Source organism: Heterocephalus glaber, unplaced genomic scaffold, assembly GCF_053883595.1.
Source record: "Heterocephalus glaber isolate CG9 unplaced genomic scaffold, H.glaber_assembly_v1.0 deba00000594, whole genome shotgun sequence".
In the NCBI taxonomy this organism is placed as follows: Eukaryota; Metazoa; Chordata; class Mammalia; order Rodentia; family Bathyergidae; genus Heterocephalus; species Heterocephalus glaber.
Genome location: NW_028258151.1, coordinates 24,283,201 through 24,309,926, shown reverse-complemented (window position 1 = coordinate 24,309,926; position 26,726 = coordinate 24,283,201).

The window sequence follows — 26,726 nt, the reverse complement described above, 5'->3', positions numbered from 1 at the left end:
GATTGGTACTTGTGGTAGACAGAACAAAGCCTCTGTTCCCCTAAAGATGTCCATGTCCTAATCTCTGGAGGCTGTGAATAGATTATGTTATGGAGCAAAGAGAAATTCAGGTTGCAGATGGACTTAAGGTTGTAATCAGCTGATTTAAAAATAGGAAGAGTAGCCTGGTTTATCTGGCTACTCTGGGTAATCCACAGGGTCTTTAAAGGCAGAAGAGTGAGATTGAAAAGTCAGGGTGACTAAGAAAGACTTAATCGGCCGTTGCTGATTTTGAAGATGGAAATGGGTCATAAGCCAAGGAACATGTGGAGCCTGTAGCAGCTGGAAAACTCAGTAAAAGGATTTTCCCCTAGAGTCTCCACAAGGGATATGGCCCTGTTGGCATCTTGATCTCAGCACAATGAGACCCGTTTTGTACTGCTGACCTCTATAAGTATAAGATAATCAATTAGTTTTAAGCTACCAGGTTTATGGCAATTTGCTATAGCAGGAATAGAAACAAGAACTACTTTGCATTAGATCCTTGACTGATTAGCAATATTTTCAATGCCTTCATTAAGTTTATGGAAAGCTCTAGCATGCGTGATAATAGCAGAATGTACAACTCTTGGATATGGAGATACTTCATGCCTCATATTTCATAGAAAGCTATAGGAGAGCCATTCTTTCCATCTATCCTTATACCATGAAGACTTACCCAATTGGTAAGGCTGGATAACATTACTGGGAATGGGCTTTTCATTCACTAATTTATTTGCTCAAGGTTTTGTGGGTTGGACTCAGCTGTGGTTGTTCATTTTGGTCCCATGGAGTGTTGATTGGGTTCACTTATGCATTTGTGGTCAGTGGCAATATTGGTGGGTGTTGGCTGATCTTGTATGACAGCATTCACAGGCCCAGTGGTTGGGTAAGGTTTTAGCTGGGGCACTGTGGTTTCTGTCAACATGGCCTTTCTGCTGGTGTAGCTACTTTGGGCTTCCTCATTGGGGGAGGTGGCTCTGAAAAGGAGAATGCAAAGGTCTCTTGATTAAGTCTTGGTGCAGAAATTGCATGACATCATTACATTGCTTTCTATTGGCCAAGGCAAGTCACAAGGGAAATGCTGATTTAATAAAGAGTAGAGAAACAGCATCCTTGGTGGGAGGAATGGCAACCCACATTGCAGGGATGGGAGAATTTGTAGCTGAGCTTTTTCACCATTTCTTAAGCTCTTTTTCTTGGGCTAGATGGTCTGAAGCTAATATGCACTCTGCCTTCTGTCCCTGCCTCTTCTATGGGGTGGGTTCACCAAGCTCTGTTTTGGAGGGGAGAGGCAGGAAATCGTCCAGCTGCTATGACCATAAAAGAGAGATCAAGTGTAATCCAGAGAAAGGAGCAGAAAACTCATTCAGGATGCAGGGTTGATCCCCATTCGGCAGTTCATATAACCCAGCAGGAGAGCTATATGAGGGTCTCTGTCTGATTCTATTAGGTATTTCTCAATTGTTTCAGAAAGTGGAAGGAAGAAAAACATGATTAATGAATACCTCAAGAACTTAGCAATAACTACTTGAAGGCGATAGAGAAATAATCAATGATAAGGTAGAGAAAGTTCAGTAAGGACAAATCCAAGCATTGTTCTAAAAGTGAAGGTATAAATCCTACCATTGTAAATGAGGACCTGGGACGCACAATGAAAACAGCTTTCACTATCCTTGTGGGCTAACTATAGAATGTCCAGCAATTAGATTGTTTTAAAAATGCTGACAGTATCCTGGAAAGGATTTGCTGCTTTTGCATTTACATTCTGTTTGTGCCATTTTCACATCATCACAGATTTTCGGACAGTTCTCCTGAGACAGCAGTGGGATATAAAACAAACTGGCATATAGGCATTCAGACACTTCCATTCTCTCTAGTTCATCTTTTTCATAGATAACCCAAAAGCATATATATTGAACATATATATGCATAGACACATTTTCACTATTGTTGTCACAATTGATAATGGGACATGAAAAGAAATGAAGGGTATCTGCTGATGGATGAGAGTTTTTCAGTTAGCACTGAATCCAGAAGTCCTTCTCTTTTCACAAAAGACAGGAAAATCAGAGAGTTATATGGAAGCTCTTATTTTGCAGCAGTAGGAGCAGTAGCATAGAGAGAATGCATTGTGTGTGGCCACAGGCAGCTTTCAGGGAGGAAGTAGTACACTACAGCAGAATTAGCACAGGCTTTGGTTAAATGTAGGCCTGGGATTTTGATTCCTGGATTTGCAAATTGCTCACTTTGAAACCTTGGGAATATTCGTTTGTCTTTCTTTACCTCCATCTCTTCTGTAAAGTGGGGCTCATAATACTTGTCTCATGACTGTTGTAAGAATGGATGACAAACGTTTCTCACTTCAAATACTGACTCCTGGGCTTGGCACTTTGTAAATGAATAATAATGGGCAAATGGGAAATGAACTTGCAGAATTGGTAAGGAGAATTGTGACTCAATCTTTGCAGTAGTTAAGTAGTTAAGTTATGAATCTGTGGAGTAGTTAACAAGAACAGCCATAGATAGGATGACAGAGATTTGGTTGAAGAAAGCCACGTTTTGAGAGATGAGTTTTTAGCAACTGTGTGATAAGAGACAATATTAGAACTAACATATCACTTTCAGGTAATTCTTAGAGAAATAACAGGTCTAGTCTGAAAAGTCATAGGTTAGTGACAGGGCTAAGAGAATGGAAAGTCGATGTAGCATAAGATGATCACAGAATAAGCTGAGCTGAACTGTACTTGGACAGATGGCTGAGATGGCCACATGCCAGCCCACCTCAAGTCTCTCTAGATTTCAGCAGAGAAAGAAGATGTAGAGAATTCCCAGGGGCCAGTTCCAGGGTTGGTGAAGGTAGCTGAGAATTAAGAAACGAGAAGCCTGCCCACAGAGGCTCCCTGAGACACAAGATAGAGAAAGACTATAGCAGAGGCCACAGGGATGTCTGCCTATTGCTTTGTATGATGGCCATATGGAAACCTAACTTGCAGAATTGGCAAGCAGGAATGTGATTCAATCCTTCCATGAATCTGTGTAGTAGCTAACAAGAACAGAAATAGCTAGGATGATGGAGATGTGGTTTTCATCCTAGAGATGTTCATGCACAGGCTGATTGTAAGCTGTGTCATACCCATTGGAGAGTCATAATTTGGGTTCCCATTGGCTACCTTCCACTCTTTCTTCTCAATGGCTTGGTAAGGCTGGTCCTCTTCTGAAAACATCAGCTGCTAGAATGTTCTAGGGTGTTAAATCCTAAAGCCTTATGCAATCATAGACAGGACCTATGGAAGGTGACTGACTGGCTTATGGGGGTTTATTGTTGACTTGCTGTTAGGAAGTGGGGCCTGGTCAGAAGAGGCAGGTCACTGTGGATGTGACTGGGAAGGTTGTATCTCCCTTCCCATCCCTTCACTTGACTGTCTCTGCTTCCTGGACACTATGCCACTTCTGCCTAGAGCTAGCCTAACATACAAGGACTGAGCCAAGCCAAATGTGGCTAAACATGGCAAAACATGGCTAAAATGTGAGCCAAAACTAACCTCTCCTCTTTTTAAGTTGTGAGTGTTGGGTATTGTGTCTCAGCAACCAGAAAGTAGCTAAGACATAGTGTAACAAGTAAGAAAATGAACAAAAACAGAAGCAAGGGCACACACCTCAGCTGATCTATCATAGCTGGGAAAAGCCACTGCCCAGCTTAGCTCTTTTACCTATAAGCTAGGACCCCTGATCCTCACCCACCTTCTTTCTGCATTCTGCTGTAGCATTAGAAGGAGAGAAGGATTCATGCTATTTTTCTAAAAATCAATCCTTGTATTTCTGGCTGCCTTGTTATCCCAGTGATGGTTCCTTAGGGACAGTGCCAGATATTGAAAGTGACTGGTGTCCTTGGGGTTATTATGACTTTCTCTTTCCCAACCAGGATGGGGAAGAGCATGTCTTCTTTGAAGGCATTGAAGCAAGAAAGTTTTCCCCTTTGTGATCTGTGTCACAGCCTCAGAGGGGCCAACCTTTATACACTACAGCTCAGGTATGCATAACCAGAAAGAATTTCTTTTAGTTTAATAATTGATCTCTTGTTTTTTTTTCTCTCTGAAGCCCCTACAAGAATAGGAGGAAAAACATAGACAAAACAGATGCTAGTGAAAGAGAATTCAGTCCCTCCCAGTTTGAAATAGTCTCCTGAATATACTGAAGTTCCGTTTCCTATCAGGTTTATTTTTCTCTTTTCAAGAAATTGTTCTCTACTATTTTCCAAAAATGGCAGCTTCAGTGAAGTACTGGGGAATCTTGTACATCCCCTAGAGAGAAAGGAAGAGCCCTTTGTCTCTATAGAGTCCTGAGACTCAGCTTCCGGTGTCATAGCCTTTGTGGCATCAGGGAAAAGCCTAAGGTACCTGATAAATATTCTCCTAGCCCATAGAATGTGAATTCAGTCCATCCAAGATTTTGATGATAATACTGGCTCTTTGATATTTGGCCATATCCTCCATCATTTCCTCCAGTCCGGCCAGAGCTCCTCTGATTGGAGGAGGTCCTTCCACGTTATGGAGGGTAATATGCTTTACTCAAAATCTATCAAATCCAAAAACACCTTCACAGAAATACCTAAAATAATGTACCAAATATATGGTCATTATAACCAGACCAAGAGACATAAAGTTAGCTGTTACAAGGGATTTGTGAGGTTTCATTGTAAGCTAAGAGGATCCACTATGCCATCTCAGCAGGTGAAGTTTCCAGAAAGTTGAAGATTATATCTTGGCTTGGATTTTAGATTGTCAACTTGGCCTCTGATACTTGATTGAGAGAAGAGGGAAGGTAAATTATGGTGAAGGGAGCAGAGAAACAATGCTTTCCCACTGCTATGCTTAGTCATTCATATTTATAAGTAGCAAAATCCACTTCAACGTGGAGGAAACTGAAATGCCTATTCCTAAATGACAAAGCCAATCTGAAAAGGCTACTTACTATATGATTCCAGCTATATGACATCCTGCAAAAGACAAAACTATGAAAACTGTGAAAAAGATTAGTGGTTGCCAGAGGTTAGCAGAGAGGGCAGGGCACAGAGGACTCTTAGGTCAGTGAAAATACTCACTATTATACACTTGTCCACACCCATGAAAAGTATGATTCCATGAGAGTGAAGACTGGACTCTGGTCTCTTGGTGATAACGAGGAGTCTGCTGCTGTATTCATTGTAGCAAATGTATTACTCTTGAAGATGCTGATAATGGGGCAGGCTTGCATGTATGAGGTCGGGGAACATAGCGGGGATTTCTTTGCCTTCCTTTCAATTTTGCTGTGAACTTGAAACTACTCTAAAAAGGTAAAATCTTAATAAAGAAACAAACAAATCAGGAGATACTCACTTTGAGTCAAGGGGGGATTTATTATACAGGAGCTTCATTTAGAAGCCAATAACAGAAACAAAATGGAGCTTGGAAAAGGACTAAGATCATAGAACAGGACATAAGCTATATTCATCGTGGGCCTTTGAGTCTGATCTCATCTGCTTCACTCTATTCTTCCCTGGAAGCTTTTTTCCTGTACTTCACCTGGTGGCTGGACTATATCTATTGCCCGACTCTGGTCATCCAAACAAAGTCATACTGTCTTTTTCTCGATTCCATTTCCAATTCCTGAGAGAATTTTGTTCAACTCAACTTAGGTGAATGGCTTACCGCAGGTCCAATCAATTATGAAAGAGAATTGATGTAATACTTTATAAAATTACTGTCAAGGGCTCACTGAGCTGAAGAGGAGGTTAAGGGTTTCACCATGAACTGGGTAGAGATTGCCAAAAATGATCTACTCCTCCATCTCAGTTGGTGAGGTCTCCAGGGAGTTAAAGTTCCCATCCATGAGAACTGGGTAGGGCAGTCTATCTCTGTAGCATTCTACACATCCTCCCTTTGCAGGATGCCAGCTTCTGTGACATTTCTCAGTAGATGACAGAGCAAAGGAAGCCCGTGGGAAATGCCATCCTCCTGCTCCTTCAGAGAAGGGCAGATTGGGGCTTGTAGCTGTTCACAGCTGTGAAGAGCTGAGGGTCATGCCACTGCGTTGCCTGAAATGGAATCTCATTGACAATTCAGTTCATGGTCCAAGAAACAAAAATAATATTTAATGAGCAAAATCTTCTTTGTTTAATTATGGTAAATGTCAAGGTTGAATCTAAGTGCTTTGCTTAAGGTCAAATGCTCAGTGCTATCAAAAAGCATTTAAACCACAGCTGATGGGCTATTAAAGCCCAGGCTAGTTAAAATCGGCCCAGTCCTTCTTCAGTGATTTATTTCCCCCTTTTGGAAGCTGTAATGTTGGAGCTGGAACAATCCACCAGCAGCTTATGCCTTGTTCTTTCCTGAGGTTCTTTTTACACTGATGAGGGATTCCCTGGTGAAATCAATGTCTCAAGTCTCCCAGAGAGCTACCTCCAAGGCTCAGGAATTCAGTTTCCATTTTGTCAGTGATTTAAAAAGGTACTGACCTCTTTCCCAGAGCTTCTCATTTAATTGGTGTGGGATGAGACCTGGGCATTGCCATTATATTTAAAGTCTCCCAGCTGAAGTGTTTCTAATATGTAGTGGGATTAAGAACAACTGGGATAAATGATTTAGTTAATTAAAATAAAATGCCGAGCGCCGATGCCCTTGTGTCTTGAACTTTCCTTCATATTTCTTTTCCCTTTTCATAGTTTGTATTCAATCCAACTTTATGCTCTTCCCTGCTGCCTCATTCTTGGGGCTGAGAACTATCTCCCAAGAGGGAGCTTGTGTTGCTAAGCTCCAGAAAGGGCAAGGTTGCAATACTGTGCTTGCTGTATGTTTGGTAGTGAATGGGATGGGAGCTCTCCCCTAAACTGTCTTGGCTTCCTGCCACATGGATTATTGAGGGTCAGTTTTGAAGGCTCAGGAGAGAGATGAGGTCTCAGACTACGGTCTGGGTTCCTCCAGGTAGTCTGAAAAGCATCGGACAGTGGCTATTTCCTGCACAGTGAGGAGATCTTTCTCCTGTTATTTATGCACACTGCTTCACTGTTCCTTCTTTCTTTCTTGTCACACAATAGAAATAATGATCTCGGTATGGGACCCTGTGCTGCACTAGGACAGTTAATCACCCACCAAGTCATTTATTTCCTTATATTCTCTTCCACCAGGACCATTATCCTGTAGGTAAACAGAGGTGCCGGTAAATCACAGACAGAACACAAGTCAGTGGGAGAATAGTTGATTAAGCGTCTCTATAACTTACAGTTATATAACACCTCTCATCCCAAAGGATCTCTAAGCGCCAGATAGACTGATGTATGCACTACTACTTAGCTCTTATATATGTCATTTTCTATGCCATTGCCTCAGGGTGGAGTGGCATGTTTACTGTCCTGTCACATAGTTACCCTCGAAACTGCAGGCACAGATTAGGCAGGAGGTAAAGAAAGGAATCTTATATTTCTGAGTTCTTCCAGGCAACAAAAATCAACTTCCAAGTGAGAACTCAGCAGCAGTCAGAGAGTAACCCACCTGCTCTCCTGAGCACAATTCCTTTGGTTCATGAAATGCTGAGAATATTAAAGAAGTCTACATAAATTCTGAATTTGGCAGCATGTGTTCAGTCATGGAGTGGAGTGAGAGCTAGGACAGGATTAAAGCCAGTGCTACTGGGGCAATATGCTTAGGAACTGCTAGATTCATAGACTAAGAAGGGATCAGTGTAAGGAAGGATCACATTGTTCCCAAGACTTTAGAAATATTCACAATAACCTTGCTCCTTAAATTTTAATCATATGGGTCTCTTTGAAAGGAAAGAAAAGCAATTTCCACTTTCCTCCTTGTGTTTACTTCAATTATTTGATTCTAATGGTGCTTTCAGACAACCTTATGGCTGTGATCTATGTATAAAATCCAAAACAAGTTAAATTCAATTCAGTTAAAGTTAAATTCAGACAAAACAATAAAGCCAGTGTGATTCAATTTAGCAACATTAATTTAATGGGAAGGATGACGTTGTTTTGCCGAAACTAGATTACCTCTCAAATGAGAACATGGCATTGACTTTGGCCTCATCAGTTCTAAGTTTGGCGTGCTTATGCTACAGGTGCCATGTAATGACCCAGTTTCCTACAATTGCTCTCTATTTTGACTGCCATGGAGACTCCCTTTGTGAAGTACCCAATTAATTTATTTAGCCTTAGTTGGGCAAACCTAATATTTCTATGCAAAGCCTGCATCTGTGCCCACTTGAACAAGCAAAGCCAACTGGAATCCCATGGTATGGTCTGATTCTGTGGAGTCATGAGAACGATGCAAAAGATGGTAAAATTCAATTTTAAGACTACTGTCAAAAGGAAAATCCTCAATTTAAAAATCCTCATAAATTTTTTTTTGAAACTCCTGGGAATTTCTAGAGCCACAGATCTCATATTGAAACACATGTTCTAAATAACGAGGTTTAGGCCAATACTGAATTTCAAGTTGATAGCAGTGAAAAATCCTGGGCATAAAAAAACAAAATAAGATGAAAAGGTAGCATGACAATAAAAATCCTTCCTTAATAGAATCGTGGACTTGAATTTGACATCTTGTTACAGGCATGGCAGAGACTGCTGAATGTCCAAGTGTATCTGTTCTCTCCTTTTCCATTTTATTAGGATAGAATTCCCTCAGCTTCATAGGTGCTCTCAGGGAAGATGGCTAATCAGATGGAGGCCACATTTCCCAGCTTCCCTTGAGCTTGTTGCAGCCATGTGATTAGATTCTTGGTAATGTACTGGGAATAGACGTGTACATCTTCCAACACCACTGCCTGAAAAGGAAATTGTCTGCTTTCTATTCTGTTTGCCTCTTCCCCATGGCTGGTTCTTGGTGGTGGCACTACTGAAGCGGCATCAGCCATGCAGCACCACCCTATAAAAGGACCTAGGGAAGGAAATAGAAGGAACCTGGGTGGCAGGATAGCCTCATAGAACAGAACTCCCCTTCTTATCACTTATGTCAGAGAGACATAAACCCTTCTGTTGAGCCAGGTGATTGATGCACACTGTAATTCCAGCACTCTGAGAGATGGAAGCAGCAGGCTTGCAAGTTCTAGCCCATCCTGGGCAATTTAGTGACTCAGTGAAATCCTGTCTGAAAAAAAAAAAAAAAAGCCTGAGGATGTAGTTCAGTATGAAGGCCCTGGGTTCTGTCCCCAGTATTGAAAAAAAAAATCTTTCTGTCTTTTAAAACACAATATCATGGGGCCTCTTTGTTACAGCCTCTTATCTATCTCTAGCTGATACAGAAAGGGATAGCTTACAATTCTGTTTTATTCATTCAGTATTTTGAACGTTTTAACTGTCAGGCGCTAGAGAGGAAAGAATTTGAGATTACACATTTAGTTAATGGCAGTTCTAGAGCCAAATATAGGTCTTCCACTCTCGGGGCCAATAGTTGTGCTATTTATGCTTCCTCCTCATTTGGCTGTGTGGTTAATACTCCAACCACTACAACTGGTTGTGGAAGAATTGGTAGGTTCTATTCTCACATGGTTTGGTTGATCCTTGTTTATTTGAGCTTTTATTTTTTGAAGGGAAAAAAACAATGATAGACTGATAAATGAGAGGTGTTACTAACCCAAAAGAAAGGTTTATTCATCACTGCAAGACCAACCCTCTCCCTTGGGCATAGAGGGATATACAGGAAGCTCATAGTATTTCAGCAATATGTCTTGCCTGCAATGACATTATTAGGGGAAGACAGGGGTAGACTATATAGTCGAAGCCAATGTTTATGCCAGGAGAGAAAACAATTTGAGTCAAGTTAGGTGAGTCCACCTCAATGTTCCAAAGCAGAGTCTGAGAGACAAGAAACAAAAGCAGCAGGAAACATGATTGAACATAATAGAGTTCTTGTTCTACTCAGTCATTCTTCATTGCACCATCCTGTTTTATTTTCCTTATGGTATGACAGATACTTTCTTAAGATATTTTCTTTTTCATTTTTTTGTTTACACTTTTATTGTCCATTTCCCTAAAACAAGATATTTCTGTGTCTGTCTTATTTACCACTGATTCTCTAGTGACCAGAAGAGTTAGGTTCTCAAAAGTATTGTTCAGTGAATAAAAGAAGAAATGAATGAATACATGAATAAAAATGCACTAACAGAAAATGAGCCACATAAATCATGAAACAGAACACCGTTCTGCTTATTTAGTGACTGTGTAAAGATTGTGTAAAGAATGACAAAGAAATACTATGGTGTTCACTCATAAAGAGATATTATCACTCCAGAATACCTCTCCTATCCTATTTCCATGAGTATTATATTAGTCAGTTTTATATTATTATAATGAAATATCCGAGGTAGGCTACTTTTGGAGAAAAGAGGTTTATTTAGCTCACAGCTTGTGGAAGTTAAAGTCCAAATAGCATAGTACTGGCTCTGGTGAGGGCTTCAAAACAAATGGCACATCATGGTGGGAGAAGCATCACGTCTCTAAACAGGAAGCCATAGATAGACTCAGGCCAAGCTCGGGTTTTTTATTACATCTTGCTCTTGTGAGAACTTAGTCCAGGAGACCAGTATTCCCTTCCTAGAGCAGTGTTTCCGATGACTGAAGGACTTCCTGCTAGGACCCACTTCTTAAAGATTCGGTATCACCTCCTAATACTGGGGAAAAGCTCCCATCAGATGAATCTTTGGAGTGGAGTGGGAGGCAAAGAACAATCAAACCACATCAAGGATGTTCTTGCACATTTCTGTTCTAGGGGATAAAATTGACAAGGGTCCCGGCTGCTGTGCTATGGAACCTATTGCTGGGTCTGTGCTGCAGCCATCTCCCTACGGTCCCTCCCAGCCAGAGACTAATACAGAAGGAATACTGAGGCAGGCCTTTCCCTGCCATAGCCAACTTTGGTTGAGAGGCTTATTTCCCTGGACTGTGTGGCCACCTGGGACACTGCATTACTCAGCCTTCCATGGGTGGGACGGAATACCTGGTTTACAGGAGGAAATGTTTCAGAGGCTTTAGGCTGTTGATTGGGTCCTTTGCTTTTAGCTCTGTGATGAGGCAGAAACATCATGATGGAAGGGCATTGTGGAGGAACCTCATGGCAACCAGGTTTACCCTGAAACTGATTCACTCTGAAAACCATCCTATTTTGAATCCAGTGTCTGCTCCCCCAGGGCCTCCATTCGGGTTGCCTTCTATTTCCTAGATCCAGCCCCAAATTGAAAACCCTAACATAAAAGCAGTTATAAAGCAAATGCTATTTGTTAGTCCTTACTCTAGATAACTGGTACTGACAGGAAGAGTAAATAGCAGAAAGATAGGAAGTTGAATAGGAAAAACAGACATAAAACTCTCGTTTGAGTTCAGAGCCTTAGAGCCTTCCTCATCATAACAGAGGCTGTCAGCTTTGACATGCAATATGATTATTGAATTTCTGAAAGTAAAAGAGGAGAGATTGGAGAATTCAAGTGTATAGCAGCAGCCCTTAGAGTGCAGGCACTTCAACACACAGCCTCCTTGGCTTTACACATGTGGGAAGTAATAGGACAGAGCATGTCAAAAACTAGATTCACAGTATACCTTGGAGAAAGACAGTGAGTGTGCAGATTTGTTTCAGAGGAATGGATTTCCACAACGCCAATTTGCCACATCTTCTAGAACACTCTCAGCCACTTTTTCTTTCTTTTTTTGAAAATGACTTTTTTATTAGAATGTGTGATGCATATAATCACATTCATCTTAGAGAATGGTACACACAGAATTAATCCTTTTTACTTCCCCTTCTCTCTCTCCCATCTCCCTCCATCCTCAAATCCCCTCCCCATCTCCACAAAGTCTACTTCCCTGTTTCCTATTATCTTTCATTTTGCTCTTTAAACTATTTGAGTTTCTCCTGTAAGAGAAACCATGTGATATTTAACATTTTGTGTCTGATTTACTTCATTTAACATTATTGTCTCATTTTCCTACAACATGACTCAAATTCTTCCTTCTATATGACTGAATAGTACTCCATTGGGTATAAATACCACATTTTTCTTATCCATTCATCTGTTGGTGGGTGTTATGGTTTGGGTCTAGATGTTCCCTCAAAACCTTATGTGGTCATAGGTGGTGCTTTTGCAGAGGTGGCTGAATCTAGTGTGTGATGCTGGGATTGAGGGTGGGTGATTACTAAATCGGTATACTGATGGGTTTGGCACCGCCCTAATCCTGGTAGCCTGGATACAATATAAGGGACACAAAGAGACTTGTCTTCTCCCTTGTTGTTTTTGCTGTTCTCTGCTTGCCATGAACTCGTTCTCCTCTGTGATGCCCCTCTGCCAAGCCACCCTGCCTTGGAGCCAGCCGATTATGACTAAAAATCTCTACAAACTGTCAGCTAAATAAACCTTTCCTCTCTTAACTTGTGTTTGGTATTTTGGGCATATAGGTTCCTTCCAAGATTTCGTTATCATGAGTTGTGCTGCTATAAACATAAATGTGCATCACTGTAGTACGATGTTTTAAACCCATTTGAGAGGATACCTATTAGAGGTAGAGTTGGATCAAATACAATTTCTATTTTGAGTTTTTTAATCAGTTAAAATGAGATAATTTTATTTGTTTGTAACATAACAACAAGAAATGTATTAGTTAACTATCTATTGCTCTATAACACATGAATTAAAGATATAGTGGTTAAAAACAGCAACTGTTCTTTTTTGGTCTCCTACTTTCTGTGGGTTAGGAGGTTGAGGACCTCTGGTTGAAGGTTCCTTAGAGACTGTAGTCAAGATGTGACTTGGGCTGCTATCATCTCAAAACTCAACTGGGGAAGGCCATGCCCCCATGGTTGTTGCTGAGATTTGTCTCCTTAACTATAGCACTGGGGGCCTCAGTTTCTCCATGGCTTTGGCTGAAGGCTGCCCTCAGTTTTCTGTCATACAAGATTCTCCATGGGGCAGCTCACAGTGGGTGGCTTTGGAGTTCATCAGAGGGAGTAAGTGAGAGAGCAAAGGAGAGAGGAGGTAAGATTGAAGGGAGTCTTAAAACTTTGTCTTTTTGGGGTGCAATAAAAAATACCATAAACTAGGTGGTTTCTTAACAACAGAAAATTATTACTTACAGTTCTGGAGGCTGGAAAGTACAAGATCAAGACACTGGAAGAGTCCATGTCCTGTTTGCTTGTTCATAGGTAGCACCTTCTTGCTGAGTCTTTGCGTGATGGAGGGACAAGGGGTCTCTCTCCAGCCCTTTCATAAGAGCTCCTTCCTCATAACATCATCACCTCCCACTTCTAACCATGTCAGGGAGGGGATAAGCATTCATGCCATAGAAGTCTACCCTTGGATCTGACAATCCCAGCCTTTTGCCATATTATTCATTAGAAGCAAGTTATTAGGCACAGTTCACTGTCAAGGTGAGGGGATCACATAAGGTATGAATACTAAGAGGAAAGGACATCTGGGGGCTAGTTCAGAAGCCACCCATCACACAAAACAAAAAAATGAAGCCCAAACAAATGTAAAATCCACTGGAGGGCAGACTGGAATAATGATATAGAATGGGAAGATGAAACTACTCTCTAAGGAGATAGCCCTTCACAGGGCTTTACTGACTTTTGTGGAGGACACGATTGGCTCACTTTTGAACAGCACCAGACAAATCTCTCCACCAAAATGCTGAAGATGATAAATGTTCTCACAGAGCCCAAGCAGTCAGTTGAAAACGGAAAACTTTTTTTAATTTTCTGCTTTGTATCCAAATAACACATGAATTTGCACTCTAGGCCATAACATATGCATTTGTTTGAATCAGAAAAGTTTAAAATTTATTTACCATGGAAAAAAATTGATTTTCCAAATTGAGGAACCATGTGGATTTAGTTTGAAGAGCCTAAGATTTCACAGGGCCAATTCTCTTTCGATGGGTCATCTCTGCTGAGTCATTGATGCTTTTTTTTTTCCTCTGTGACATGGGGAAGCTAATTATTATCATCTGTCAGCAGGAAAAAAATGAAATGTCTTGCAACATCAGTTGATTTTCCATATTTTGTTTTTGTTTTTATACGTAGGGCAGAGGATCTAACTCAGTAACTAAGCTATAACTCCCAGACCTATTTTGTTATGTTTTTAAAGAACACTAGCCTTCCTACTTACCACACAGCAGCATGTTAAACAGGTACATATTTTTCTATGAGAATAGCAGCTCTCTCTTGCCTTGGGTTATGTGAACATGTCTTTTTCGTGGCCTGGGATGCCATTTCCTGCCATGTTTCCCACAGCAATTCCTTGTCATTCTATTTTCTTCAGCTTGGGGAGCCAGGGCAGGTCTCAGAGAAACAATGGCACAGCATCTGAGTGAAGAGATACACCTTCTCGGGGTTCCTGGAGACACCCTTGTGTAGCCTCATTGGTGCATACTCACTTGAGTGCTGGGACAAATAAATCTACCACTGCTGCAGTGGTATTTCTACATCTCTAGGAGTGAGGACCAGAAGGACAAAGACCCTCTCTTTTCTCTTTTATGTCCCACCTGTGGGAATAAAGTGCCTACTGTTTGGCATATAATACATGTGAAAAAAATAGTTGTCCGCTAACTACATCAGTGGTTTTTAAGTCTTTTGGTCTTATCTTCTTAAAATGCATTAAGACTCCAAGCCCAGAGGAAGGGGCTTCTGGGCCACCTTCTCTCCTGCCACTCCCAGCCCAGAGGAAGGGGCTTCTGGGCCACCATCCCTACCATTGCTCCCAGTCCCTGTCCCACCTCTCCCAGCTCAGAGGAGGTGATCCACGTGGGCGCCAATAGCACCCCCATGACCCGAAATGAGAAAACATGTAAACAAGTCTCAAAACCAGACTTCCAGATCACCTACAGCAACCCCAAAGGGAAATGAGATGGAACACTCTGATACTCAACCACCTGGACCCACTGAACTGGCAACAAAAGGGGATCTAGAAAAAATGAAATCAGAAATAATTTCTCAGATAACAGGAGAAATTATGCTCCTAGTGCAACACATGATTAATAAATCTAGAGAAGAGCTCAGGAACATGATGGAATCCCAACATAGGAAACAAATGGAATCCATAAAACAGATGCAAATAGATTTCTAGGAGATGAAAATCTCCATTGAAAGTCTACACAGCAGAATGAACCAATGTGAGGACAGAATTTCAGATATAGAAGATAAGATTGCAATTAATGAGCAGGTAAAGAAAAATTCCTTCAAAATTATAAGGGAACATGAGAAATCAATCCAGCAACTGCTAGACGATGCAAAGAAGAATAATATAAGACTGATTGGAGTCAATGAAGAAAGAGGAGAGAGTGCAGATGACATAAAAAAACTCTTCATAGAAGTAATGGCAGAAAACTTCCCAAGCAGGGGAAAAGAGCTTGACATACAGATAAGTGAGGCATATAGGACTCCAAATAGCCTTGATCAAAAAAAATCTACACATAGGCATATAATTGTTAAGATTCCAGAAACAAAACAGAAGAACAAAGTTCTACAAGTAGTTAGAGAAAAGAAACAAATCACATACAAAGGAAAGCCCATCAGAATCACAGCAGACTTCTCAACACAAACCATCAAGGCAAGAAGAGCTTGGAGTGACATATACCAAGCCCTGAAAGAAAACAGCCTCCAACCCAGATTGATGTACCCTGCAAAACTATCTTTCAAAATGGATGGAGAAATAAGATACTTTCATGACAAAGAGTACGTTAGGAACTTCGTGAATTCCAAGCCAGCATTCCAAAGAATTTTACACAATATCCTAGGAACAGACATTGAGGATCACAACCCCAGGAAGCAAAGCAGAATGAACCCATCTGGCATGACAAGAAATTAAATGGAAAGGGGGAGAACCCAACAAAAAGAAAAAGTCATGACAATGACAAGTCCATACGTTTCAGTTATAACCATCAATGTTAATGGTCTCAATTCACCAATTAAAAGAAATAGACTGGCAGAATGGGTCAAGAAGCAAAATCCAACAATATGCTGCATACAGGAAACACACTTCATTCAAAAGGAAACTCATAGACTGAAAGTTAAAGGGTGGAAAACAATACTCCATGTGATGGGAATCCCCCAAAAAGCAGGAGTAGCTATGTTCTTTGCAGATCAAGTAGATTTCAAACCAACACTAATGAAGAGAGATGAAGAAGGACACTACATCCTTGTAAAGGGAAGAATCCAAGAGGAAGAGATGACAATAATAAATATTTATGCACCAAACACTAGTGCGCCCAACTATATAAAACAAATACTAATGGACATGAAAAGTCATATATGCACTAATACAATTGTAGTGGGGGACCCCAATACCCTACTGTCACAAATAGATAGATCAACTAGACAAAAAATAAGTAATGAAATACTAGAACTCAATTGAACTCTTGAACTAATGAACTTCATAGATGTTTACAGAGTCTTCCACCCCACAAAATCAGAATACACATTCTTCTCAGCTGCACATGGGTCATTCTCAAAAATAGACCACATACTCACACATAGAACATATTTAAGTAAGTGCAAAGGAATTGAAGTCATCCTCTGTATATTATCATACCATAGTGCGATGAAATTGGAGATCCATAGCAAAAGAAATTCAAAAAATTTCATAAACACTTGGAAATTGAACAACACACTTCTGAATAACCAATGGGTCACAGAGGAAATTAAAGAAGAAATCAGACAGTTCCTTCAATTAAATGACAATGACAATACAACATATTGGAATCTATGGGACACAATGAAAGCAGTCTTAACAGGGAAATTCATAGCAGTGGATATGCATATTAGGAAAACAGAATGAGCCCAATTAAACAACCTGATGCTGAACCTCAAGCTTCTAGAAAAAGAAGAGCAGGACAACCCCAACACTCATACAAGGGAGGAAATTATAAAGATCAGAGGAGAAATCAATGCAATGGAGACTAAGAGAATGATACAAAAAATCAATGAGGCCAAGAGTTGGTTTTTCAAAAGAATCAACAAAATTGACAAACCCTTAGCCAACCTTATCAGAAAAAGGAAAGAAAAGGCCCAAATCCATGCAATTAGGAATGAAAAGGGTGAAATTACAACAGACCTAGCAGAAATCCAGAGGATCATCAATACCTACTTCCAGAACCTATACGCCAATAAGATGGACAGCACAGAAGAAATGGACAGATACCTAGATACATATGAATTACCAAAGTTGAATGAAGAAGACCTAAAAATTCTAAACAACCCACTATCAACCCATGAAATTAAAAATGTAATTAAAAACTTATCAACTAAGAAAAGCCTGGGCCCTCATGGCTTCACTGTTGAATTCTACAAGACATTTAGAGAGGAACTACTGCCACTACTGTTTAAACTCTTCAATGAAATTGAAAGGGAAGCAATACTCCCAAATTCATTCCTGGAAGCAAGCATCACCTTGATCCCCAAAGCAGAGAAAGACCCAACTGAAAAAGAGAATTATAGGCCAATCTCACTAATACAAAAATCCTTAATAAGATACTGGCAAATAGAATGCAGAAGATCATCAAGAAGATCATACACCCTGATCAATGGGATTCATCCCAGGGATGCAGGGATGGTTCAATATTCACAAATGAATCAATGTAATACACTACATCAATAGAGCCAAGGACAAAAACCATATGATTATCTCCATAGATGTAGAAAAAGCATTTGAGAAAATCCAACATACATTTATGATAAAAACCCTACAAAAAATTGGAATAGATGGTCTCTACCTCAAACTGATAGAAGCCATCTATGAAAAACCAACAGCCAATATCATACTAAATGGTCAAAAACTGAAATCCTTCACACTAAAATCAGGAACAAGACAAGGATGTCCACTATCATCACTCTTGTTCAATATAGTTCTGGAAACATTAGCCACAGCAATTAGACAAGAGAAAGAAATAAAAGGAATAAAGATAGGAAATGAAGAAGTCAAATTGCCATTATTTGCAGATGACATGATACTGTATATAGAAGACCCCAAGAACTCCACCAAAAGTCTTCTTGACTTAATAACCAAATTCAGTCAAGTAGCTGGTTACAAGGTCAACACACAAAAATCAATAGCTTTCCTCTACAAAAATGACAGACTCACTGAGAGAGAAATGGGGCAAATAATTCCTTTCACAATAGCATCCAAAAAACTGAAATACCTAGGAATCAACCTAACGAAAGAAATCAAAGACCTCTTCTCTGAAAACTCTGGAACTCTGAAAAGAGAGATTGAAGATGATATCAGAAAATGGACAGACATCCCCTGCTTCTAGGTAGGAAGGATTAATATAGTGAAAATGGCCATACTTCCAAAAGTGCTATATAGATTCAATGCAATTCCAATTGAGATCCCAGCAGCACACTTCATGGTCCTTGAGAAAACAATCCAAAAATTCATTTGGAACAAGGAGAGACCAGAATAGCAAAAGCAATTCTAGGTAACAAAGACATGGCAGGGGGTATCATAGTCCCCAACCTGCAACTATACTACAAAGCTACTGTGATAAAAATAGCCTGGTACTGGCAAAGAAACAGATCTGAGGACCAATGGAACAGATTAGAAGATGCAGAAACAATGCCAGACACACTCAGCCATCTCATCTTCAATAAAGGAGCCAAACACCCTCACTGGAGGAAAGATAGCCTCTTTAATAAATGGTGCTGGAAAAATTGGGTTTCAACTTGCCAAAGATTAAAACTAGACCTATATCTCTAGCCATGCACTAAACTAAAATCAAGATGGATTAAAGATCTAAATATTAAAATAGAAACTCTGAACCAGTTGGAACAGAGGTTAGGTAGAACTCTTAAAGACATCGGTGTAGGAAAAGATTTTTTGAACAAAACCTCAGTTGCCCATGAACTAGCACAAACAGTCAACAAGTGGAATCTCTTCTTATTAAAAAGCTTCTGCACAGCAAGAGAAACCACCAGCAGTGTGAAGAGACAACCCACAATGTAGGAAAAAATCTTCACCTGCTCTTCCTCAAAGGTCTACTATCTTGAATCTATAAAGAACTTAAAAAGATCAGACCTCCCAAATTTAAAGACCCAATCCAAAAATAGGCATCTGAAGTGAACAGACATTTCTCAGACAAAGAAGTAGAAATAGCAAATAAATACATGAAAAAATGTTCAACATCACTGGTCATTTGAGAGATGCAAATGAAAACAACACTGAGATTCCACTTCACTCCAGAAAGAATGGCTGCTATCATGAAATCAACCAATAACAAACACTGGCGGGGCTGTGGGGAAAGAGGAACCCTGCTCCAGTGCTGGTGGGAGTGTAGACTGATGCAACCACTGTGGAAATCACTATGGAGATACCTCAAAGAACTAGGACTGGAAGTCCCATTTGACCCCACTATTCCACTGCTGGGGATCTTCCCCAAAGAATCAAAAGAATCATACCACAGTGATATATGTGTGCCCATGTTCATAGAAGCACAGCTTGCAATAGCTAAAACTTGGAAACAGCCCAAATCCCCATCAACTGGAGACTGGATAAAGAAAACGTGGTTTTTTAATAAATTGGAGTACTACTCAGCCATAAAAAGTGAGAAATTAGAGACATTTATAGCTAAGTGGATGCACATTGAGGTGATATTCTTAAGTGAAATAAATAGGACACACATGTATAAATACCGAATAGTTTCTCTGGTGTGAGAAACTGAAAGTGTAAATAAGGTCTAAATGTATAATAGGTCATGTGAAATAGGAAGAAAAGGGGAAAAGGGGAAGGGAGTGGGTGGGGTAGAGGAAAGGATAGAAGGGACTGGGATTAATATGAGAAAATGGAAAAATAGGAACAAAATCTTTGTAAATAGGGAGGAAAGGAGAGGTTGGAGGGAGGGCTGGGCAAGGGTGAAAAATAAGAACCAAGAGAGATTATGTAAAGGTGCAAATTTCCAAGGATGAATGTCATTATATTGTATACCTAAAATGTACCAATGATTAGAATGAATAATCGATAATGCAAAATAGGACAAAAAGGTCCAAAGGGGTAGGGATAGTGGGAGGGGCAGGGGAAAGGAAAGAAGGGAAAGGAAAAATGCTGAGAAATGGAAAAAATGGAAATAAAGTCTTTGTAAATAGGGAAGGGTGGAGGGTGTGAAGGGAGGGCTAGGAATGGGGAAAAAATAAGAACCAAGGTGTATTATGTAAAGGTACAAGTTCCCAATGAGAAATGTAATTGTGTTGTATACCTACAATGTACCAATAAAAGAATTTAACAACAACAAAAAGGAAAATAAAATGCATTAAGACCACCAAAGAGCCCTGGTTTATGTGAGTCATTGTTATTGATATTTATTATATCAGAAATTAACATTGAAAAATAAAACATGTATACTTTTTTTATTAGTTCACTGAAAAAAATAACAGGTCTGTTGCGTCTTAGCCTTTTATAACATTTTTTATAATATTTTTTTTGAAACAGAGGCCAATTTAGTCAGAAGAATGGCATTGCTTTACATTTTTGCAAATCTTTTTAATGTCTGGCTTAATAGGAGTCAGCTGGGTTCTCATATTTGCTACCGCATTAATCTGTTTTGATATGTTGTTTTGGTTGAAATGTATGAAGAAAATCTGGCTTCACATAGTTATGCAGTTGGAAAAGGAAGAGCATTTTGATAGACTTTTTAGATAATTATGGGCATTTTTGTTTGATACTCCACCAAAATGTTTTGTTCGCTAAGTGGTAGTTTCTCCCTTTTTCTCGCTCCCCTTCCTCCTTCTCTCTCTCCTCCCCATCCATTTCCCCCTCTTTTCCTTTCTCCTTTTTCTTCCTTCTTCCCACCCTCCCCCTCCTTCCCTCCCTCCCTCCCTCCCTTCCTTCCTTCTTCCCTTTTTTTCTTTTAAGTGCTGAAAGTTTCCTAAAAGTAATTTTCAGTGTGGAAATCTAAAACATGTCAATTAACTTTTCATACTTTTTCATTTTAAAACCCATCAGCCTATTAGGAAATTTGGATGGATCTTTTTACTCACGCATGATTTTTTAACATCATGGAAAATATTGGCTCACTGAGGTTATGCATACCTTCTAAATTTTGACACATTTTGTTACACAGCATCAGTAAAATCACATTTGTCAATATCACCACTGGTCTCATCAGAAAAATGCTTAAATATTTCAGAACTGTCAAGCTCATAGTGGTGTATACAAGTTTTCCAAATTCTATTTTTCATTTGAAAGCTTGAATTTTATCATTGGTGACATATACTGTCATTTGCTTTCCTTGAAGTGACAAAGCTCAGTTCACTTATTTGTGATTAAAAATTTTGATAAATCCTCAAGTTTAAATAACTGAAATTTATTTGTATTTATTATGGATTAAATTATGTTCCTCTAAAATTCACATATGCTAGCACCTCAAATGTGATTGTATTTGGAAATCACCTTTACAGCCATGATTAAGTTAAAATGAGGCTTTGGGGGGATACCCTCATGCAGTCTAATTCGTGTCCTCATAAGAAGAGAAGACATGAACACTAGAGAGGCCCCATGGTTGGGCGTATTGGTTCCTGCCTGTAATCCTAGCTTGTGGGAGGCTGAGAGAGGAGGATTGCAAGTTTGAGGTCAGCCAGGGCCCTGGGGAGGGACAAGGAGAGGGAGAACCCAGGGATAATATTTACGCACAGAGGAAAGAGCATGGGAAGACACAGAGAAAGGACAGTCAGCCATTCTGCAAGCTATAGAGAAACCAAGCCTATTTATTGACATCTTGGTCTTGGACTTCAAGAAAAGTGAAAAAAAAATTGAATTGTTTAAGCCACCTGGTAGGCTGGGGTATTTCTTATGGTACAGAAGTTCCTGCAAACTAGCATGGTAGCCTTAGGGAGGAAAAATGACTTTGAATGATAGTCCAGACAGCTCAAGAAGAAAGCTGGGGAACACATCATGTTTCTTGCTTCAATCCTGTGGGAGTTCTCATGGACTAAAATAGCCCATAGACAGAGAGCATGGAGTCCTGTGACATGATCCAAACAGGTCAGCCTTCCAGGGATGGAAAAAGTAGAGAAAAAGGGCCAAGTGGAAGATCTGTGGACACTTCTGCACTTCTTTCTCATGATTCATGCTTAAAACTTAAGAGTTTTAGAATTGCAAGGAAATTGTCATGTTAGTAACTTGAGTTTAAATCCTCTCAGGTCACACAAATGAGCAACTAACAGTAACTGATTACTTATTAAGTACTTTGAAGACTGTTAAGTGTTTTACATGGATAATCTTACAAATCCTTGTAAGAATCCTACATAGCAGATATGTATTACATATCCACCTACAAGAAAAATAATACTTTTGAAATAATAGATAATTCCTAATAATAATGCTTTCATTGCTATTGAAGAAAGATGATACTTTTGAAATATTAAATAGATAGTCCCACATACCTACCCCAACTCCTATATTCTAAGTTTCTTTGCCTTTCTCATTCAAGCACCTGGACCATTTTGTGACCTCACAAAAAAGAATGGATTATGGATGATTGAGAAAAAAATCTTGGCTTTTATATTTTACAAGTCTGCAACCTTAGAGAAACCCAAAGTTCTCAAGATAGAGATAAAAGATGTGGAAGAATGCATCCTAAGTGCCAAGCCTCAGTTCTCCAGGAGTTCCTCTCCAAGAAGAGATTTCTTCTCCAAGAAAAGATTAGAGGGGTGGGTTTTGAGTAAATGAAAGATTGTTGATGGTGGTGTATTCCTAGATAAGAGCTCAGTCCAGGAATGGGAAGAACCACAGAGAAATTCATGCACATCAAATTGGTTAAGTTTCATTTCACAGGTGCAGTCTAAGACAGATCTCCCAACTGTGTGTGTGTATGAGAGAGAGAGAGAGAGAGAGAGAGAGGGAGAGAGACAAAGCAAGAGAGAGAAACAAAGAGAGACAGAGAGAGAGGAGAGGGAGACAGAGAGACAAGGAGAGAGAGGAGAGAAAGACAGTCAAAGAGAGAGAGACAGAGACAGAGCGAGTGAGAGAGAAACAGAGAAACAAAGAGACAGAGACAGAGACAGACAGTGAGAGAGAGAGAGAGATAGAGAGAGACAGACAGAGTGAGTGAGAGAGAGAAACAGAAACAAAGAGACAGAGACAGAGAGACAGAGTGAGGAGAGGGAGACAGGGAGGAGACCATGTGTGATGGCTCTCGGCAGGTTGCGCCTTAGGTGGTCTTACAGATTTTTCAGGCTTCAGAGTAGCCTGGAAGAAGACATTCCAGGCACCAACGATGTCAAGAAAATTGTACAGAGAGCCCTAGACAAGGAGGATTGTATTCAGGGAGAGGTGAGTGGCTGACTGCTATTTTTACCTATCTGGCCAGATGGAAAAGGATCAAAGATGTTACGGTTTAGATCTAAAATGTTACCTAAAAGTTTCATGTGTTCAGAGGTGGGACTTTTGGAAGGTGATTGGATCACAGGGATGCCATATTGGTCAGTGGATGAATCCATTTCTGTGCTCATAACTGAATGTGCTATTAGGAGGTGGGGCCTGGTCAGGAAGGTGGGTCCCTAGAGGCATGATCCGGAAGGAGTTATTCTTACCTGTGGCTCCTCCCTGCTCTTTCTGCTTTCTGGCCGCCATGGATCAAACAGCTTTCTTCCGCAGTGCCCTTTTACCATGCCACTGATTCAGACGGTCAGCTCCTGGGCTTCCTTCCTTCGTTTAATCTCTACCTAATGTTTCATGGCACTTATAGCCAGACTTGGCTGATCATTTAAAAAAATATTTTAATTAAGTCAGCACACCTAAGATATGCTGATTTCAACATGTAATAGCAAAAATACTAATATGATTTTTTGTATTTTTTGTTATTCTCTTATTTTGTTATGAATTTTTTAAATAAAAAATACTAAGTGTATTTTTCATAAAAATACTAAGCGTATTGCTCAGTTTCTTGTTGCTATGACCAAATACCTGACATGTATAACTTAAAGCAGAAAAGGTTTATTTGGCTCATAGTTTCAGAGATTTCTGGTCTGCTGCCTTTGGGGCAGAAATATGATCATGGCACAAAGGCATTGTGGAGGAAAGCTCCTCAGCTAACAGTAACCAGGAAGCAGAGAGAACAGAAAGAGAGCCATAGAGGAAGGGGGTGGAACCAGATAATAGTCCCCAAGTCAGGCCCCCACGACTGACCTCTTCCAAGTAGGCTTAACCTGCTAATACAGCCCACTCGGCTCTGACCTCATCACTGGAGTAACCCATTCATGAGGTTATCATGCTCACAGTCCAACCACCTCTCCAGGAGTCTTATTCCAGGCATGTTGATAATCAAGATTAACTGGCACACTAGGTCTCTGAACTATTTTGCACTTACAGCACATTTTAATTTGTACTACCCACACTTAATTACTCAATAGCCACACAAGCGATTATACACCATCAATTAATATAAGAAAGGCTACTATAACACACATATACTCATGATTGTACTCTGAATTGTTGAAAAAGGAAGACACTTAGATGAATCAAAAATGAATTACTTTCCCTCTCTTGTATTCTCTTTATGAAGGTATTTGTGACCATGTTTGTTTGCCTGAGACTTAGATCCAGTTGAGGTGAGTGGAGGTGCATAATGGTGTCTGACACCATTGTGTTCACATCTCAGTTGACTTCTTTATTCAACTGAACAGATTTTTTTTTTTTTTTTTTTATACCAGGGATTGAACTCGGGTTGTTGCGCTTGTGCAGCAGGCGGGGAAACCACTGAGCTAAATCCCCGGCCCAATAGACAGTTTTGAAAGTTTACATTGGGCCAAGCTTTGGTAGGTGTGGGGAATAAAGTGACGAGAGTGAAAAAAGAATGGGTCGTTTTGACTTTGTGGAGCTCTGGTCTACACACATAGAAGGTGAATTACAAAAGGAGCTGGATGCTCTGCAGCAGTGTATTAAGGGTAGGGTTAATGTCTCACTTGCATACCAATACGCATGCCTTTTTCCTTTTCCAGCATTAAGGGAGCATATTCTCTGTAGAATATTTAAAAACAATAATAAAATGGATCGAAAGTTATTTCTGCTTTTTACTATCACCATGTACCTGCAATTCTAAGCCATGTCAGTGGCAAAATACTTGAGGGATTCCAGAATACATCACTGTACAACAAAAATTATTTGGAGCTGAAGACATTTGTTTTCTGAAATTCTTTATCTGCATAGAAGCAGAGCCTCCTAGAAAGAACTTGCTTGTCATAAATTACCTGCCTAAAAGCCATCTGGGAAGAATGACTCTTATCACTGGAGATGAAAATTCAGCTCCCCATCCCAACACCAAATAGACATTTTCTGAATACTACATCTCACATTTGTTTTCCTAAGGGCTCATTTATCTTTCCAAAAAGTCATGTGTTTTTCCATTAAGTATCCTTTCTCTTCTATTTCTACCACCTCCAGTTATATTTCTTTGTGAATTTCATAACATATATGATTGTTTGTCTTTTGCTAATCTGCCTATTGTCAGTTTAAGTTACAATGTTCAGGCTCCTCACTATTGAAACTAAGAAGGTGGAGGATGACAAACTCCTCACAGGAAGACTTGCAGGCATTCAAATTCCTGAGCCACCCTCCAACCCACTGAACCAAGACTGATAGGAAGCTGGCTCAGGCATCTCGGGTTTAAAGAGATCTCAGTTGAGCCTGAAGGTCATCCAGGTTAGGGAACTCTGGATGTAGACCAGGAGGAACATAGTTCTTCTTCCATGCCTGTTGGTAAGGACTTTGAGTCCTTGATGAAAACAAGTACTCTGATTAGAGATTTCTACCAATGATGGCATGGTGAAGGGTGGGAGGAAGAGGCTGGGTTAAAGTATTTGCCACAAATGCCATCCCTATGATTCTGTAAAGTATTAACAACTTCTGTTTTTTTCCTTTGGGTCTTTTTTTCCTTATGGAATTGCAGTTTTGAAAATTTTTACTAAATCCTCCAAGAACTTTATATCCTTCTTCCTGAATCATACATCTGTTTGGATTTCAGGAACAGATGCTGAAGAGCCAAGAATCACTGACAACATTTGCCCATTGGGCTTTTCCTTTTGCTTATCTTGTTTTTCCACTCCTCTTCAGAGTTCTGGAAAAAGCTAGGGAGTGATTCATTTATCATACGTTCTAACTTTAACGCAAAAGAATCTCTAGCATTAGCAATAAAAGAAGAGGAGTGAACATGTGATGTTGCTGCATTGCTTTTCTTTCTCATTCATTCAGCTATTCTTTTGGAGTACATTCTAGGGGATAGTCCCAGTGCTGCTTGGCATTTAGGAGACAAAGATCAGGGCAAGAAAAAAAATATATCTCTCCTTGGCAAGTCCCAAGTCAAACAGTGAAAGCCAGGCATCACATCAAGTAATTACAATGTGTTAAGTGCTATAACAGGAAGAACTCAGGGAGCACAGAGGAGCGACAGCTATTTTTGTCTGGAAGGAGTGACTGAGGGCTTTTTGAGGTGCTAATCAGCTCACCCCCCCCCCCCCATGGGCTCATTAATTTGTTAAACTAATAATGCCTGAGCACCTCTGATCCAGGGATTTGGGATACATGAGATAGAAAATCTCTACTCTCACAGAGAGTGCATGGTAGCAGAGAGATCCAAGGGAAATGACTGAGGCATGACCTGCGGAGAGGAGCACCAGATGGAGGCGGGGCTCCAAGTCGCTCCTGGGACCTCACCATGGTGTGGCCAGGAACTGGGAAGCAGTCCAGGAGCTTCA